Source organism: Rhinopithecus roxellana, chromosome 9, assembly GCF_007565055.1.
Source record: "Rhinopithecus roxellana isolate Shanxi Qingling chromosome 9, ASM756505v1, whole genome shotgun sequence".
NCBI lineage: Eukaryota > Metazoa > Chordata > Mammalia > Primates > Cercopithecidae > Rhinopithecus > Rhinopithecus roxellana.
Genome location: NC_044557.1, coordinates 31,360,477 through 31,380,612, shown reverse-complemented (window position 1 = coordinate 31,380,612; position 20,136 = coordinate 31,360,477). Strand labels below are relative to the sequence as shown.

The 20,136-nt window shown below is 37.8% G+C and overlaps 1 protein-coding gene across 3 annotated transcripts in view; it reads left to right on the top strand.

Moving 5' to 3' along the window:
* The window catches only part of TOX (thymocyte selection associated high mobility group box), a 310,002-nt gene that overhangs the window by 114,510 nt on the left and 175,356 nt on the right, over positions 1–20,136 (top strand). The window contains exon 1 of one of the 3 annotated variants that reach the window (XM_030937660.1): positions 5,081–5,138. The exons of 1 other annotated variant lie outside the window; for it this stretch is intronic. The gene's annotated coding sequence lies outside the window, so the exon portion shown is untranslated. Of the gene's footprint in view, positions 1–5,080; positions 5,139–12,164; positions 12,686–20,136 lie in introns of those variants that run through there. One more of the 3 variants, XM_030937659.1, reaches the window with a different exon arrangement.

The window sequence follows — 20,136 nt, the reverse complement described above, 5'->3', positions numbered from 1 at the left end:
AAGGAAATATTTCCATTCTAGAGTTAGGATGCTTCTGGGAGGAACTGGAACTTGAACATTAGAAGAGACCTACATCGAAATGGGCTTAACTTTTCTCCAGGAGTGATTTTTTGGTCTGGATGTCTGTGCACAAAAAGATCCCATTTATTCTAAATGTTGATTAAATGGTTGCAATTAGTTGTTTAATGTTAATACCTCAAGAAGCAAAGGCCAGTGGTGTACCTAGGGCCAGAGTTAGATATTATATTTAAAGAAGGTTGCTAGTATTACTGTCAGTATTACTAATATTTAACAAAAGTTCCTAGAGGATTAGATATATATTAGGTCCTTTGTGAGAAACGTAAAGACTAGAAAAGACTGCACTTCTGTCCTTGATAAAATTGCAATCCAGTAGTCCTTGACCATGGTGGTCGAATTACAGGATTTAAACAGATCAGAAACATATAAACATGTACCTAATTACAGCTTTCTCTTCTCCTACCTCTCCTCCTCCTCCTCTTCCTTCCGCAGTGAAAACATCTGTCACAATAGCACAGCAGCTACTTTTCCAAGTGAGAAAATAAACCTATCGGGGCATAGCATTACTGTAAAAGCCAGTGGCTGAACCCAGTGCATTACTGAAACAGCATCCCAGTTTTTCTGAAACTATTTTTCTTTTGTTCTTTGTCAAGAACTTCACAGTGTATCTTCCTGTGTACGTGTGCAAAGACCACTGGCTTAAGAGTTATATATGTAAAACATTTTCTTTTACTAAATAAAAGCACAGACACAATGAATCTAAAACATAAATGTTCAGAGAATATTTGTTTTCTGACAAGTGAAAGTGAAGTACATTGCATCTCTTATTTGAACATTAGAAGATCTGGAATCTATATAAAACCTATCCTTAAGCAAGAGCATGTGGCAGGGAATGTTGTACATGATCCTGTGTGCACATCTGGGAAACTGAGGCATGAACAGCAGCCAAGGACCGTGCGTAAAATGGTCTGACAAGTACAGATCCTGGAGCGTGCTGCTCTATTAATAAAAAGATTTGAGAAAGAAAATGCATCAGAACCGCTAAACTAATGGCTTTAAATCCAGCCAGGACAGCAGTTCTCTTTCAGCTTCAGCCAAGGGACTGGTGGATACCAGGAGACTAGGCTTTGAGCTTCACTGCAGTAGAGTGGAGAAGCATAAAAGACACTGTGTTTCAGTTCCAAGAAGGTTGTCAATGAACAACTCTATCATTCTACAAACCAACTTCATTAGCACATCTTTCCTTATTGTTTCATGCTCATTAAAAAAAAAAGGTTAAAATTTTGGTGTTTAATGGTTGTACATGTAGTGAATTTTTCTAGAAATCTATGTTGTTAAATTTTATGGTGCTAACTCTTACTCTTTAAAATGTTAATGTCGTACTATTTTAGCAAATGTAACAATGTGGTAAGTAAAATCCCTCTTTATGTATGTAGAATCCCATTTGTCAGCAGTTACTAATTTAGAGAAAGCGAATAGACCTCCCTTTTAAATCTATTTAGTATTTAGTATGTTTTAACAAATGATACCTAGGTTGTAATACTTGCTATAATCATTTTCAAAAACCACTTACAATAATGATATTTTCAAGTTAAAATTACAGAAAATAAATTTCCAAATATATTTACATGTTAGCATTATTTGCAAAAATGAAATAAAAATATAATCACACATATTCCAGATATAGGCTACTACTAAGTTGAATTAATTCCCGTGCTGGGATATGCAAACAAGCATTGTAATTTACTAGGGCCACAAAAAAACTATTATGTTTTATTATAGTAGCAATGATAAAAAATGACCCAAGATTAATCATAGTCACTATTTACTATGTTGTTCAGTGTATATGTCTAAGAACTGTATTAGGTAGTTATGTTGTCTCATTTGATCTTTAAAGCTGCCCCTATGTGATAGATTTTTTCATCCATTTTTCAGATATGTTACGCGACTCTCAGAGGTTAAATTATTTGCTGGAACTTTTATAGTTAGTAAGTGGTGGAAGCTGGAATCCTACACAAAGGCTGTGCTCTTTCTAGTCTTAATTTAAATCGAATAAAACCTTTTTTTCAGTAGAATATAGATCCTTAATTATTAGAATGCATGCGATTATTAATGTGTACTTTACTAAATGTAAATTTGGGGTATGGATTAGTGCCATATGTTAGCCCTTAGAATGATGGCTAAAAGCTAACCAGCCACAAAAATTGAGATAGTGTGTTGTGGATATTACTAAAAGTCACCTCAGTAGGGAAAAAGATAAAGCTATAGAAAATTGCTACTGACTGGAGTCAAACTACAGTAGTTGCTTACAATTGATTGTGTGTTGTTCAACCACAAAGATAAATTAGAACATGGAATACTGCAATAGAAAAGTGGTTTAGATGTCACAGAGACCGTATGACTATTTTTATCTCTCAGCTGTATAAACCATAGCTTACAGTGGCTGAAATGACATTGAACTGTTTTTCTCTTTGATGATTTACAGTCTGTATAGTGCATTTGTAAGAGCAGATGTCACATTTTATGTATTTGAAAGTGTCAACTCTGCTGACTTATGTCTGAAGATTCTGTTCTTGAATCAATAGAATGTAGTGATTTCCATTTCTTAAAAGTGATTTCCCCAACATCATAAAAAACACATAGTGAATATTGGTCATTATAATGCTGCAGTTAAACTCTTACTTTTTGGTCTTGTATTTTACATACATCACACTGTTGATCATTATTTTGTGAAATCTGACTTGAATAAATAGGGAAGCTTCTAGTGAGCTGACCATGTTTGTGCTTAAACAAATTAAAAAATGTTTGCATTTCATCCCAGACATAGCTGTCCAAAGTCTAAGATGGATTGAGCAAAGGAAAATACATCAAGGTTTTCATAATAAAAAATTATTCCCAGAAAGTCCACATATACTTTATTCATCCCATATTTCAAATTGATTTTCATTTTACCATTTAGGGTGCAGTTACTGGTAGTCCCATCTTTTAAAAAGTCAAATTTGCATTTAAATAGAAACTCTTTCAATCATTTAACATCCGAAAATCCGAACATTTTATTCATTCCTTTTCCCTCCTGTCTTTCACTGTTGAAAAAATATCTTGTGTTGTACTTTTCCATAATCCTCATAAATTCTGAACTTCCATGAAAACTGTAGAGCCCTCTTCCTTATGTCACTCATTAAAATCCCATTGCTAATAGATCTCTGGGAACAGGTCAGGATCAGGTGAGAATGGGGGATGCAGCGTGTGATAAACGGTAACAGCTGACTAGTCATAGTAACACAATATTTTCTTCAATTGGACCTGAAAAAGAAAATATTTCAATGAATATAACTCATAAATAAGTAACTAAATAGAAAAAAAGGCATTGAAAATAATAACGTACAAGTTGTTCTACTTCAAAAAATATTGAAATACTTTTTATTAGCCAGTAACAGTATAACGAGTTTCATGAAAAAGGGTCAATGTGTAAAAATATTTTGAAGTTTGGTCTTTTGTTTATTTAAAATGAATCAAAGCCTTTTCCTTTTAGAAGAAGATGAAACCAAAGGTCAGTTTTATCAAAATGAAATTGACTTAGAGGCCTCAAGTCAAAAATATAAAAACATATTGAAACACAGGTTTCAATGTAACACAGACTTCAATGTAAAGAAATGGAATTCCCTTCATCAGCATTTATAAACATCTGTATACCCCTTGTCTTTCACCTGAGGCACCATTTCCAACAATTTAAGAACATCAAGAAATGGCTCTAGTTGACTTGAACTGTAGCGCATTTGTTCTGTAACTAAACTGCTTTAATGTTAATGACTAATTTATTCCCTATCAGAAAGATTATTTCATGATATTTGTCTTATTGACCATTTATGCCTTTTACTGATAAAATAAAAGAAAAACCATTATAACTATTTTTTACCGGTGACATACACATGCTAAATGGTTAGAAGGTCTTTTACAATGCTGTTCATTTTATATACCTGCATTTAAAAAAAAAAAGTATTTCTGGCCGGGCTCACGCCTGTAATCTCAGCACTTTGGGAGGCCGAGGTGGACAGATCACCCTAGGTCAGGAGTTTGAAACCCGCCTTACCAACATGGTGAAACCCCGTCTCTACTAAAAATACAAAATCAGCCAGCATGGTGGCAGGCGCCAGTAATCCCAGCTACTGAGGAGGCTGAGAGCCGTAGAATTACTTGAGCTTGGGAGTCGGAGGTTGCAGTGAGCCAAGATCGTGCCATTGCACTGTAGCCTGGGCAACAAGAGTGAAACTCCATTTCAAAAAAATAAAAATAAAAATAAAAATAAAAACTATTTCTGTATTTTAAATTGTGCCATTGTCTCCTTGACAATAGAGAGATAATTTTATTGATAAAGGGAAAGATGCCACAGCCCAATTATTTGTGAGACATTTCTCCTATGAATATTTTATTACTTATTTTTTCTGGTCTCTTTTGATTTGTTTTTTTCTTTGTTTTGCAAATTACAATGCAACTATCATTTTGTCATCTGATTGACCTTATAGTTACGTCTTACTTCTTGAATATGATAAAAATTTCAAAAAGAGCAGACTAAAGTTACCCAAAATAATAGTATTTTAAAAATCTTTTTGCGTTTTGTTCCGCGAATGCATCCTTAACTCTAGAGGTCCTTATCTTCTTTATCTTCAAACTCAGGATGGTTTTTAAAACTCACAATTGCAACTTACTAGCATCGCTGTGTGCTCACATAACTGAGTAAGGCACAAAATACCATATACTCAATTATCCTCAGTCTTGTCAATTCAGGTCACCTCAAAACCGATGACTGATTGTTGTGAGTTGCTAGAATCACTTTTCCCATCATGAGATGTTTGCCTGTTTCTAAGTACAGTTTTTAGGGTGGGAGTGGGAGGTATGTGTTAGGTAGAAGTAAGAGAGATTGGACCACAAATACTTAACACCACATAAGTCAGCAAAATTATTGGGATAAAATTAGAAGAGGACAGATGACAACACTTGTGAGGTGCCTGTTGTTACCTTTTGGATGTGTCAGCATCATAATCTATATCTGAAAAACCATAACTTTGATTATCTGTCTCAACCCAGCTAACCTGAGAAAAGTTCTTCCTGCCACGTTGGCGGTGAGTAAATGGAGACAAAGAGTAATCTTAGTTCTTGCAGGTATTTAGCAAACTTACTTCTGCTTGAGAGACTGTTATAGAGATTTCTACTGTGCAAAGACTACTATAATTACCAATTGTTCTAAGCTTGCAATCATAATTCTTTTATGAGTCCATATTATTTCTAGTTGGAGACACTAGGTAGAGTAGTGGGAAGATAGTAAATCAGAGATACAATGGAGATAAGAAAGCACCCTTAAATTTCATAACTGAATTGCTGGCTTAAATTTAATTTCTTGAACTGTTTCTGTATTTTCTTTAGTGTCCTGGATTTTTATTGTGAGACACATGATATGTGACAGAAGATTCATTTGCAGTGGGGTTTGATCTCTTTAATGTGTATGTGTGTATATTTTTGATCACTGATACAGTATTGCTGTACAAATAGCAAACATTACAGACAATTTCAATTCTCAATTTTTCTTTATGGCTATACTGAAAGATTCATGGCAGCACTGACCTGGAGCAAGTCACCTACTGAGTAACAATAATACTAAATTATTTGAGTCAAGTTAATTATATATACTGGTAGTGAGATTAAAAGGTTCTCAAGCCAAACTGAGCCTGAGTAAACAAGACAATTAACTATTCAGTTGATTTCAAAGATATGTATAATGAAAATTTGGGGGTCAGTTATAAATCCATCAGCTAGGATAATAACTAATTGCATTTTTCTATAGCATGTAGCTCGTTTTTTTCCCAATGAACTTTAAATAATATTCATCTAGCCTCTAGCACCTTCTTTATATATGCTGGGTATTCCCATAGTGTCCTCACTATAATTACTTTATTATTTCTAGTGTGTATAACCATAGCCACAATTTTCCTTTCTTATCACTTTCTCTTCAATATCACTTCTCCCTTGCTGCCAATCAATTTGATTTAGCTTTATTTTATAACCCCCTCAGCTATTATCTATAAGAACTGAATATACACATCTATTCTTTTCATTTCCTCCAAAGGATTTCCTCCTCTTTTACCCTGTACATAGTAGATTTCTTTAGATCAAATTCTACCCCTAAAAAGACATGATGTATTTGAAAAGGGTACCTAATTGTATTTTTTAAAATAACTCATATTACTACTAGTATTTTGACTAAATATCCAGTGTCCTAATTTATCTTGGTCCTCCTGTCGATTTCTGTGCTTGTAGAATTCCGGTAAAAAATATTTTCATATTATTTAAAGTTTTAGATCTGAATTTAAAAACCAAAACCAGCCCCTCTTGTGTCTACTATGTAAATTCCTATGTGGATCATACAAAATACCTTAGCTATCTCTTCTTCCACTCATGATGTGACAGAAACTCATTCAAGTTAATAAACCTAATTTTCTCTAGAAATTCCCCAGAGTCTCATTGTGAATCTGACTTCATAGCTCCCCATACCTCTTCCTAAAAAATAGAGATCACCGTGCCACTCCGTCCAAAGCACGCTTTGCCTCCAGTGGTTTGCTCTGCCTGTCTTTGTCACACATAGAGTTCTGCTGTAGCAACTCATAAAAGGAGCTGTCTTCTGTACCAGCATCCTACCTCAAAGTGATCAAACCTCATGCATTTAATTCATATTTCATATTTCATATCAAAATATGCTCTCCATAGTCACTGACCCCAGCAGTTCCACACCTCCCACCTCGTTTCAGGGACTACAGTATTCTACAATACTCTTGACAACCCTTTCAACCCTTGTTTTTAGTTTTCAGAAACTTTGTCGACTTCTTAGTCTCTTTTTTTTCCTCCTTTGACTTACTATACCATGCAGGGATTTAACCTCCTTTTTCAGGTCATAGTGCTTTAATTTATTGTTTTTTCCTGAAATTATTTACTGAAATTCCAAAGATCACAGATTTCAGCTTTCATTTGTTTTTTGTATTTCTTTCATCAGGTTCCTTTTTATTGAATTGGCCATTTGTATTGTCTTTAAGTCAATTATTTCTCAATCAAATCTATAATCTCAAAAGCAAAAATATTTTGTTTCTTCCTTTGCACTAGTCTGGCTACTAAGGAGAAGTGCAAAAAAACTGTAATCAAAAAACAATTTGCATTTACTTTCTTTCCAGTTATTGGGACTTTCAGTTGCTTTTGGAAACTCATTTCACTAAAAGAAATGTTTTAATTTTAAAGTAAACATTTTGGTTATAAACATGATGCCAAAGAAAACATTTGGTAGTTCTAGGAAGTAACAGATTGAACTGAATTAATAAAATGAATTAGTAACTGGTGATTTTGGAATGTGTTCTCTTGGAAAAATTCAGAGAGTTTAGGAAACTCAATGTTTTGCACTCATACCTATCTTGTTGTTTGAGATTAAGTTCAGCCTTTGTACTTTCATACTCAAAATAGGAAGACTATCTGAATCAATTACTCAGCAGAATATTTGTAGGCAGTGAATATTTATCTTATGTTTCTAATTGTTTGTGGACCAGATACACCTTTTAGGCTGCTCCTGATTAAGAAAACATTTTCCAAATCTTACCATATGTATGTAAATTTATTATATATATTAAATATACTATCTGTATATAGTATATACTATACTATTGTGTATAAATTTATATATTATATATCTATTTTTGAGATGGAATCTGGCTCTAACACCTAGGCTGGGGTGCAGTGGCGTGACCTTGGCTCACTGCAACCTCCACCTCCCGGGTTCAAGCCATTTTCCTGCCTCGGCCTCTAGAGTAGCTAGGATCACAGGTGCATGCCACCACCTGGCTAATTTTCATATTTTTAGTAGAGTCGGGGTTTCACCATGTTGACCAGGCTGGTCTCGAACTCCTGAGCTCAGGTGATCCGCCCATTTCAGCCTCCCAAAATGCTGGGATTACAGACGTGAGCCACGACGCCCGGCTGCCATATTTTTTTTGAATCAAGGCTAATCTTTCTCATATTAAATATGCATATACTCACCACAGATGATCTGACATAAACTTGAGAAAAATATTACATCTGATATTCAAGTCTGAACATTTATGTAATTATTAATGGGCTAAAAAGGCAGTTTCCAGGCCAAGGTGGGCGGATTACGAGGTCAGGAGATCCAGACCATCCCAGCTAACACGACGAAACCCCGTCTCTACTTAAAATACAAAAAATTAGCCGTGCGTGGTGGCGGGCCCCTGTAGTCCCAGCTACTCAGGAGGCTGAGGCAGGAGAATGGCGTGAACCCGGGAGCGGAGCTTGCAGTGAGCCGAGATCGTGCCACAGCACTCCCGCCTGGGCTACAGAGCGAGACTCCGTCTCAAAAAAAACAAAATAAAACGAAAAAAAAAAAAAAGCAGTTTCCAAATTTATAATCCTACTCTAAATAATATATATATATTTCAAATGTATTCTTTATGGAGGGGCAAAAGTAAGGTATTAAGAGAATATTGGTTTGATTATCCATTGGCTGTGACTCTGCACCTTTATTTAAGATATGCTCCATGCCCAGGAAGGTTTTGTCAAATAGTGATCTGCAAACACAATACATGAATGGTTCAAAGGAATAACTAACTTACTGACACTGACCATCCACGCGCACTTGGCAGGTTGATGAGTATAGTTGTTCTACTCTCACGGTGAGAATCTATGACTCTGAAGCCTTGAGGCCTAGGGAAAGGTTTCAGAAGCCAAAGACTCATCAGTCATAGGGCCACAGAACGAAAATGTGCAGTTCCTAGACACAGTGCACTTAAATAGTTTCAAAGTTTGTTCATCTGAACTGCTGGTCTAAGTCTTCATCCACTGGTCTCCAGCCTTGCTTTCCTCTTGCTTATTTCTGCTAAATTGCTCACACCTTGACAATGACTTTCACAGTAAGCCCCCACCTGTTCTAGTTGTCATCAAATCTATTTGTGAATACTCACCTTTCCTCATAGACTGCTGCAGCTTTCAGATGTCTACCTGAGAGTATTTGGAGGAAAAGGCAGTGTGTCCCTTAGGTGTGTTTTGTGTTGGAGATAGCCTTACCTTGGTATTTTTTGTAAGGTCTCTTTCAGAGTGTGCTATCAGAGATGTTAGTGAGTCTGGTTCTGGTTACTAGTTTGAACATGTGAGTTTCATATAGTGGTGCATTTCTAAAAATACTTAGGTAGGAAGTCTTTTTACTTCCTATTTTATTCCTTACTTTACAGCTATATGAGTCTGAAACAAACCTCTAGAGGAAGGTCTCCAATAGAAGAGGCTGAAATGGGGACTGTCTTGGCAATCATTGCATAACTGGCTACACCCCTAGCTAATTCCAGAGAATGCGATGACATCATTGATGGAAACTCAAGGATCATGGTCTTTTCAAAGGAAATTGGTGTGACTATTGCATTGTTGCTGTTTTAATTAAATGAAGAATAGTTTTCTAATGGGCATAAATGTGGCTGGAAATTGCCTATAGAAATGTATTTGTTTATAGATATTTTTCATAACATGGTTTCCTCTAAGTAGGGCTCACTGATAGAATTTAGCACAAAAAGTACCAAAACTATCAAAACAACATAAAGGTACAGGAAAATGTATTGGCTCATTAAAGGACACAAATAATAATAAGATAAAGTTATAGGAAAGGGGCATTGGCCTCATTTATTTTTTCATTCATTATTAAATTACTTGTTTACTTATTTGCTTGCCTCATTAGAACCAGCCTTTTTCCAGAAAGGACTTAAAAGAAATGCAAGTGATTGTAATCTAATCTGTGTGCAGGATTGGAATCTTGATAACTCTGTGATAGGGGTTTGATGCTTCTCTGAAACGAAACTTTAGGAAGAGAAGACCCTTAAAATTGGACTTAGAAATTGTAGCTGGACCCAGCCATATCTGCCCTAGTCACTTCATGATCTCAGTCTCTTCTTTGCTTCCTAGTATGGGGAAAACATTGTGAAGTCTTCGTTGTGAAGACTAATTAAACAATATATGTATAGAAAGTTTGAACTCTGAAGTATGTGTTATACATGCAAAGCATTTTCAGGGAAGAGTGCATTTCTTCACATTCTCCAGGAGTAAAAGGAGAGTGGAAATATGCTTGTCAGAAAGAGTAAAACTGCTATAAAAATTACAATGTTCAAACTGGACGAGGAATAGATTTCCATATTTATTGAGTAAGGGGAGAGCAGGCCTGGAAACGGAGGGAATACCAACTAGATGAAATGTGGCATCTGGGACAAGTAAATTAAAATGATTCCCAGCCCCAGGAAAAACCCACTAAAAACAACTGCTTTTTACTCTATCTCATTACTGAGTGAATCACCTCGGTTTTGAAATGGCACAGAGTAATCGAAATGATATTTTACCTGTTGGTAAGGATTCATTCAAGCAAGCACATCAGTCACCGAGGTACAAAATGCTAAAGTATATTTTTCATGATGGAAAAGATGACCAGCATATGAAGGGATGGATCTGATTTCTCTCCCCCAATTCATATTTTTATAACACAAAATGAACACATTTATTTTTCCATTTTGGAGGTAATCACTTTTGTGTGTATTTCTCACTTTATTGTTCAAATCATGCTTTTTCAGTTGTCTGTGTTATCCAGAGGGGTGGAGAGATCTTGATAAACAGTGCCTGTGTGCTCCATGCATTAGCTCAATTTGATATAAATAATAAGTAACATTCATAGTGACATGAAAATGAAACAAGATGATTGTCGTTTTGCAATCTCTATTTTGCTTTTTAGGGCATTATAGTTCATTGAGTGTTTGCAGTTAGCCGTCTTAAGAATAAAATCAAAAGAAATTTGGGATTCATAAGCAGAAAATCAGAAAACAGTTTTGTCTTTGGGAAACTGAAATAGAAATTTCATCTTTGAGGAGTAAATCCCTAGCCTGTATATTAGGAAGGAGCTACTTGTTGGTATTTAGCTTATGAAATATAAAAGAAAATAAACAGCAACAAAAAAAGAATCACATTAGGGGCTAATTTGGGATTTGTAATAAATGCTATACTCTGAGACTTATATCTCCATTATCATAGCAGTTATTCCTCAAGTGAGATTTAAATAAAGTTAGTGGCAGAAGATATTGGTGGCGGTGATATTGGTGATGAAAAGTTAAAAATTTTAAGTAAGCTTTGCTTATTATATATACAGAAATAAGGACATGTTCATTGCTACTGATGAGCTCATAGTCTAATAGGGTGGACTGCTGTGTGAATACTTTATTGACACTTAGTGTGATATACACAATAATGTAAGACGGATGACACATGGAAGGAAACCGTCATGATATGGAAGAAGATAGATCATGAGAAGGAAGTTGACTGAAGTGACCAGAAAGCTAATAGGGTGCCGCCAGCATTTCGAGTCTTCAGAGCAGTAGGCCACATCCCACCCTGTAAGGTTAGCTGTTCCGACATGACCTTGAATGTGTTGGGGTTGCTGGTGTGGGAGTCAGGTGAAGTGGGGAGATGGGCCAACAGCTTTCTCTGAAACAACCAAGTTTCAGGCCATCTCTGAAAGAGTAGGAAAACATTTTAGATGTCCTATTTGATTTAATATATATTTAAAATTTTATGGCATTACTTTATACGTATGCTGTTATCTTTATAACACAGTTCTATCATAGAACTTCTGCCTTTGGGTATCATTAGGAAATTACCAGTCACGCAGGACAGAAATTCAGTATTCTGGACAGTAGAACTGTCTACCTCATGGACTTAGAGTTTCCAACAAGTCTAAAGAGATTTAGTCCTTTCTTTTTTTTTTTTTTTTTTTTTTTTTTTTTTGAGACGGAGTCTCGCTCTGTCGCCCAGGCTGGAGTGCAGTGGCCGGATCTCAGCTCACTGCAAGCTCCGCCTCCCGGGTTTACGCCATTCTCCTGTCTCAGCCTCCCGAGTAGCTGGGACTACAGGCGCCCGCCACCTCGCCCGGCTAGTTTTTTGTATTTTTTAGTAGAGACGGGGTTTCACCGTGTTCGCCAGGATGGTCTCGATCTCCTGACCTCGTGATCCGCCCGTCTCCTTTCTTTAAAAAAAAAAAAAAAAAAAAAAAAAAAAAAAAAAAAAAATGCGCACACACACACTCTTGGCATCTTGAAAGCTATAGTCTAAATATGGATATATGACCTTACTGATTTTTTCCCTTAATGGAAATGTGTATGTGTTCTAGTCATTCTCACTATGCAAGTTTGAATGGATTCATCTACATTTTCCTCTTCGCAACACTCAGTGATCATTTCTCTGAGTCTGTCGCCTCACTGGCATTGTTACACCACTCCATGCAGACTTTTCTACACTAAAGTCAATACATTACTGACAAGCAATCATTTCATATGAGTCTTCACGGAACGACTGGCAAAGAAAGAAAGCTATTTCCAGTTATCCGCTCTTGCACTTTCTGGCTGTTTTAGACCTGGCTCAGGTCACTAGAAATTCTTGATGAATACTAGCAAGAATATGTCATGGATCTAGGTGAAAATAGACTACCTTCTATTTTTGGAAATTTTTCCCACAGGTAGACCAATTCACAACGTCTTTATGCTGCCATGGCAATTGGCCACCCAGCCATTCCGGGAATGCTTTTCTCTGTATTCTGAACAAGGTATGGCAAGATGCCTTTTCCCCTTAGGCCATCACGGAAGATGATGGAATTGCCAGAACCTCTACAATAAACTGAGAATGCAATCCATATAAAAGGATAAAACTAGTGACTCAAGAGTAAAGGTCTATGATCTTAGATTTAAAGGAATGGTCAGGTTTTCCCTCCCTCCCTGCCCTTGATCCCATTCAGAGACTGGAAAGTTGAAAGGCATGGTAGAAGTGAAATGTTATTTCATGCCAGAGCCCCATCTAGGTCTTACCTCTGGGTGTTATTACTGTTTTCATTTTCTCTTGCAAGAAAACTCTGGTTTCAACTTGTCTTAAATGTGTTCATTATTTTTCCATCGAAATCTCTGCGGTTCCTGCGCCTTGTGGATGAGAAAGACTTTTCCCGGTCTGACACAATGATTCCTAGACTAGGCTTTGGAACAGCCTGTGCTTACTTGACAGATTCATCCTTCTGCCATTCCTGGTGAAACTTTACAGCATCAACTTTATTAATATCCATCAATGTCACTGAGCCTCTTGAAAAGGGTCCAGCCATAAATATCCCTTGGCCATATACCCCCCATCTTTCCAAATAAAATCTAACCTTAAATCTAATCTTAATTAAAAGAGTATATTTGCTGTGAAAGTGTAGCTCGAAGACAATGACTCTAGACCTCTCTTATGTAGAGATTCTGGAGTCCTCATTGCTGGGAAACCTTCACTGTTCTGTCCATCCCCAGAACAGGACAGTGACTCTTCCCGGTTCAGGTTCCAGTCCGTCAGCTTAGTTCCTGTTCTCTGTCTTGGTGGCACGCCAATTCTCAGGCCATCTATAGAAAGAGATGTTGGGCCTTCCTTGAGCACAATGACTGAGCCATTGCTGGACACAGGTCCCATGTTCTCTCACTTCCTCTGTTCTCAGACTTTTTTCTTTACATGGGTATCCAGGGAGAACTCATCCTAATCTCCATTGCTGGGATTTCACAAAATGAAAATACTTTAAATATGCAACAATGTTAGCAAATGAACAGCAACAGAGAAAAATCATTTCTTCCCCTTTTTTGTCTCCATCTTCAAACTTTAATTTGTAAGTAAAGAAGAGAATTGATGTAAAAAAATGTTTAAGTGACAAGAGTTCTGTATAGTTGGTTTCAAAAAAAGTTAGGCAATGCTTAATTCTAAAAATACAATTTTTGCTTAGCAGAAAGTTTTTGTAACTTACATAAGCATGATTGATTAAGATATGGTGTATTTTTTTTCATGAGAGGAGACTACTGCTGTTCTCTGTAGAAGGCTAATTAGTGCCAAAGAATTTTAATGTAAGTTCAGAAGTTGACAGAGTATAGTTGACCATGAACCCATACAGGAGAAAGAAGGAGTTGGGCTGCCCAAAGCAAAAAATAAAGTTGGGCACCTAAAATGTGCATGTGGTTTTAAAAGAAAAATTCATCTGGAAATATCTGGATAGGAGTGGGTTGTGTACTGAGGAAGCAGATATCCTGTGCCTATATAAGGAAAAAAAATAAATCTGCACATTATTATTTCCATTTTTGAAATCACTGATGTATTTCTATGTGTAGCAACCATTTGTGTGCCTTGACTGACCAAGACATAAGGGGGGAAGATCACGTGGCTGCCTTGTGCCTGTCAGTTAACCATTAAGCAGCTCACCCATTAGAATTCTTGTAGACTTAGACCTTTGTGTTTTAAGTTCTTTCTCAGTTGCAGCCTCTGCTTATTCCCCTTCGTCTTGCTTTCATTTCATTTCATTTCATTTCATTTCATTTCATTTCATTTCATTTCATTTCAGAAAACAACTATTTTTACATAAACTACAAAGTCACAGCCAGCAGCATGTGCAGCAGAGACAGATAGCCTGAGGTTGCCCAGGGACTTTTCATTTTATCTTTGCGCAGACCCAGCACGGCCTGCCAGGTAAAACTAGTGTAAGGAGGGCTCCGGCGTCTCCACCACGTGTCAGCCCTGCTGAGGCCAAGATGCGCACGCTGATAACGCGGGCTGCCTGACAGCCAGGGGAGATTCTGTAAATCATGCTGCTCCCATTGATTACAGTCGGGAAGAGCATTAACCCTCCTTTGCCCGGAGATACGCTGTCTCCACAAGTGTTTGTAGCATCAACATGTTACGGGAGCTTTTGGAAGATGAATTCATTGCTAGAGAGAAGACCCCTTCTCAAAATAAAGAAATGCCAACAAGCCTGAGTATTGTCTAGCACATTTCTTTGAAACCATTTTTACAGTCACACATCTCGTTTTTGTTTCATATTACCAGGGGCAGAGAGCTGCTTTGAAATCCATTGATTTCGGTCTGAGTGGTGATGAACATTTTTTAAAAGCCTATTGGAGAAGATACACTTTTTAAGGGAGAAGATAGGCTTTTTAACTAGCTTTTATGGTCGAGAAAAAATTCTGAGGACCGAAGCGATCCGGCCGATTGTTTTAGGTAACAATTTCCTCCTGGAACTTACAATAGTTTCCCTTTCAATTAATCTGCTATACATTTTGGGTCTGTATAGGCACTGTTGAGTTTTCTTAGGTAGTACTGTCACTTTGGAAAATCAGACTTCTAGTGCTCGAGGGAGAAAGTGAGTCACTCCTTCTAGCTCGAAGACCAATGCTCAATTTTCTTCTTCATCCTGTCCTAAATGAGCAGATTCCTTCAGCTTCACTAAACAGGATGATTTGAATTGCACGATTGTGAGCTGTTTTTATCATCACCACAATGTGTGTTTGTCAGCACATGTTTCTGGTTGTTTACTCACTATGGGGTGGTGGGACCACGGGGTAGTGGTGACGATGTGGAGTCTGGGACCTTCTGCCTGAGTTTGAGCCTAGCTATACACTTCCTTTCTGCCTCAGTTTTCTTCATCTGTAAAATTTCATATTATTCTTATAAGGGTTACAAGGATTAATTAACATAGGCAAAGCACTTAGAAGAGTGCTCAATTTTTAAGTGCTCAATACATGTTACATTTGAAACAAAATGAAACCTCTGGACAAAGGAACTGTTTTTGAGGAGCTAAAGGGGATAAAATACAGCATTTGTTCTGAAGGAAATGGATAAGGGACACATTTAGCCTAACTGTGGCCCACATTGTGGGAGCAAAAGATGGAAGGATGCCCTCAGCACCTAGGTAGGTGAGTGCCTGCCCTGATTCTGTTGTCACAGGCTGACCTGCTGACCAGCACAGAGATTCCTAACAATGAGCAGCACGTGCATGCAAACCTGCAGACCTCTGGGATGCTTGCTGCGGGCTCCCTCATCCTAGCGCTTTCCCCTTCTCTCCTGTTCCACATTAATTCTGTACTGTAGAATTTTGGTGTTGATGGTGGTAACCAATAGCAACTTCAATATCCTTCAAGTTTGACATGTAGAGGAAACCTTGTTGGGAAAAGAGAGGAGTACTTTCTCTCCTCTGTTTAAATTTCTTTTGGTTGTAAGTAACAGAAACCAACTCTGGTTAGCTCTAGCCAAAAAAAAAAAAACCAAAAAAACAAACAAACAAAAAAAACAAAAACAAAAAAAAGAAGCTTGGGTAGAAGGATACTAGAGTATTTCTTGCTATCCAGGGATTGAAAAGCCAAGTCTCAGCAGGACAATTGAACCTTGAGACCACCATAGCATGGCTAAAAACATGGACTCTAGAGTCAAATCCCGTCTGAATTCTATCCCATCTCCTTACCTTGCTATCTGTGTGATCACAAACCAGTTCTTGACCTGCTCTGTGCCTCAGTTTTGCCATCTGAAGAATGGTGATTGATAATACTCACCTTACAGTGTGGTTATGTGAATTAAGAGAGATAGTATTTGAAAGGGCTTGAGACAGTGGGATATAGTAAATATTGAATGAAGGCTGGTTAAATTAGAAGTGTGGTCAATCTTGCGCCCTCCCAGAGGAGCACAACCATTGCTGGGATACAGCTCTGAGGACTTTGTGTCTCTGAAGTGATTCCGATTGACCCAACCTGTGTCTGACCTCAATTATGGATCAAGATGATGTTGGTTGTCATGAGGTGTGAATAGGGCTTCTTTGGACCAGTCTGTCAACTGGAGCCAGGTCACAGGGGACAGTGTCCTAAGCGAAGGCTTTGGTTATGAGCCTCTCAGCTAAAATGGGCTTTCACTCTTTTTAGTTCAAAAGGAAGAGTGGTCATTGGAACATTTCATTTGAAAATAGCTTATATTAATAACTAACACATTGTCAAATACAGCTAATTGGAGGACACTTGATTTTTTTCTGTAGAAATACCAAGCCTCTTAAAACTCTAATATTTGAAGAACTTAATGAGATGCAAGTGAAATAGCATATGGTCTTTTGCTAACACTAAAGGAAAAACAATTACTCAAGCAGACATGTAGCTCTTAGTTAATGGGAACAAAGCAAGGCAGAATGTGTAAAGCTGTTGAAAAAATGCACCAAATACTGGGCACATCACTGGATAGAGGAATGTACCCTTCTCTCATGGATACTCTGCATCTCAATATCCAGTTGATCTCCTGGAAGATACAGGCTTATGGTGAAAAGGACACTTTATAACACCATGCACTAAACATAGCCAAAAGAGTTTATGTTTTCTAACGTTTCTTTTTTAAATGGAGTCTCACTCTCACCCGAGCTGGAGTGCAGTGGCGTGATCTTGGCTCACTGCAACCTCCACCTCATAGGTTCAAGTGATTCTCCTGCCTCAGCCTCCCAAGTAGCTCGGATTACAGGTGCATGCCACCACACCTGGCTGATTTTTGTATTTTTAGTAGAGACAGGGTTTTGCCATGTTCACCAGGCTGGTTTCAAACTCCTGACCTCAAGTAATCCACCTGCCTCGGCCCCCCAAAGTGCTGGGATTACAGGCATGAGCCACTGCACCCAACCTAAAGTTTTGTAATTGTGAGATGATCTCTGCCAGGTTCTTGGAGGAGAAAAATTTTATTTCTATCATACATGTCAAAAAATCTAGTGAGCAAGTAAGGGGATAAATGACTTCCTTGTTGTCTTGGGAGTTTTGCCCTCTGCCTCTTTCTCCAAGTCTCACAGTTGCAGAAAAAGACCAACTACCTGACCATTGGTTTGGCTCTAGGCATGTACACCACTAGTCAAGTAAGTCTGGGAAATACTGTATGAAATAACACACCTCACTTCAACTCAGATTTCCAGTGCACATTGGCATATTGGAGGTTGAGAAGTCCTGTAGTAAGCTTTATTATTATTACATTATTATTTCCAGTTATTTTCTCAGACTTTCCAAAGTTTGTTGGCCGATTGAGCCCATTTTATCAGAATAACTCTTAATATCCAAAACCCTTGTTTTTGTGAGTCATAGTTTGAGAATTGCCCATCTTGATTAATAAATGTGACTGTTAATAACACTTTTTAATCTGTCCTAGTTTCATCATGACTTAGCTCAGGGGTTGGCACCGTTTTCCTGTAAAGGACCAGCTAGTAAATGCTTTTGGTTTTGCAGGCCAGGTAATTGATGTGGCAAATATTCAACTCTGCCATTGTATCAGGAAACGGCTATAGACATACAGAAATGAAAGAACGAGGCTGTTCTGCCCAAAAGGCATGTTTATAAAAGCAGGCAGCAGACCAGATTTGGCCTATGACCATTAGTTGATAGACCCTAACTTACATGAATGGACCCATTAATAAAACCTATTTTTATGTGCAGAAACCTGTGGTTTTTTGGCAGCCTTGTTCATTCTTTTGAGTTTTTAATAGTTGTGCCCTTCTAGTCTTCGCAATGGTGAAATTGTGACTTTAGTTCATCATTTAAAGTTACATGTGACTGTTCATCCAATGTTTACTTTACAGATAGTTTTTTTTCACCTAAAGTTTGCATTTACCTGCTATTATTAATCAAACTGCAAAACGGTAATGGACTCACTTAGACCCTGGAGGTCAGAAGACCTGGGTTGGATTCCTGTATTACTTTCAACTAGTTATGTCATTTAAGCCAGCCTCTTGTCTCAGAGCCTTAATTTCCATATCTCTCAAAGGAATGCTTCAGAAGAAGTCCCCACCAACACTTGGGGGTGGGGAAACACCCAGAGTGTGCATGAGATGAGAGGTGAATCTGCCAACCTCACTTCCAATGACTGTATTAATGTGAGCCTGGTGCAGGACTGACCAGGATCCTGCTGGTTAAAGAAACTTACTAAGTACCCCACAGTTAGGTGCTAAACACCAGGCACTACTTCATCTGACTCCAGCCTGGAGGCCTTAGCTGTCAAGGATAATTCTGGCTCTTCATGTCATAGACCTTAAAACTGATTGAGAACTGAGTTCCAGTGGTCTACTCCTCCCCAGATTTTGAAGGACTCTTCTAGCTCCAATCAGAATTAGTACTTCCATTTATTTTCTATTCCACTTTTTCACTCTTCATCGATTTATAATGTACCTTCAAAGTTGGTACTTGTGCCATCTATATTACAAACGAAGGGCTAACTTAACGCAAATTCTACTCCATGTCTTGACTAAAACCAAAAAAGAGATGCAAAAAAGGTTTATTTCCTAGCACGCCATTTCTCTGAGGGAGTGGCATCTGTTGTCCCTGCATTTGGCCGCCTGCCTTTGCTTCCTTTCTCCTCACAGTGCTGGGGGGGAAGGCCAGTGTGTGACAATTGGCATTCTGTTACTGCATGTCCCCGAAAGGCAAGTGCCTTCTTGGTTTGGTCTTCAAATGCATCTGGAACACTAAGGGAAAATCATGTCATTATGCAAATTTAGGGATTTTCTAGGGTCAAATAACTACCCCCAATTTCTGCGTTAGGCACTAACTGGAGAGTCTCATTGCTACAGAAAAGGAATCTCTTCTGGACTACAGCCTGTCCACAACTTCTCCAAACATGTGCAAATATGTTTGCTAAGCTCTAGGCCACTCAAAGAAGGTAATGAAATTCAGAGTAGACGTTTCTGATTTAGGCTTTACTCTCCTTTCCATGTTAACACCTAGGCCTCACTTCTCCACAGCACGATGAGACAGGACCGAAGCCCAAAGCCTGCAGGAAGCTTGCTTCTCTCTTTTTTTTATTCAGCCCTTTTTCTGTCTTAATATGTCTTTTCTCTCTCTACTCAAGTCAGCCAGTGAGTGTATCATTTATCGGCTAATAAGTTGTCTGACAAGATAGCCACTTTGTACCTAATTGTTCGGTTTATTTATGTATTATTGATGAGCCCAGACTTGAACTCTGATTCCCTTGGAGGCTGCTTGATAAATCTCTTGGCTAATCCTGAAACACTGAATTACCTGCTGGAGCACAATATGTGACATTGCTTTTACTTTGTATTCCTAAAATGCCCTGGATATACATTTCGATGTCCGGGTTTAACAGTAAGAAATAAAATAGGATACATAATTCACATTGCTCTTCGAGCTTAAATAAAAAAAGATATAAAACACATCCCTCCAATCACTTCCTGACTCTGGAGGCTTCTTCGATCCACAT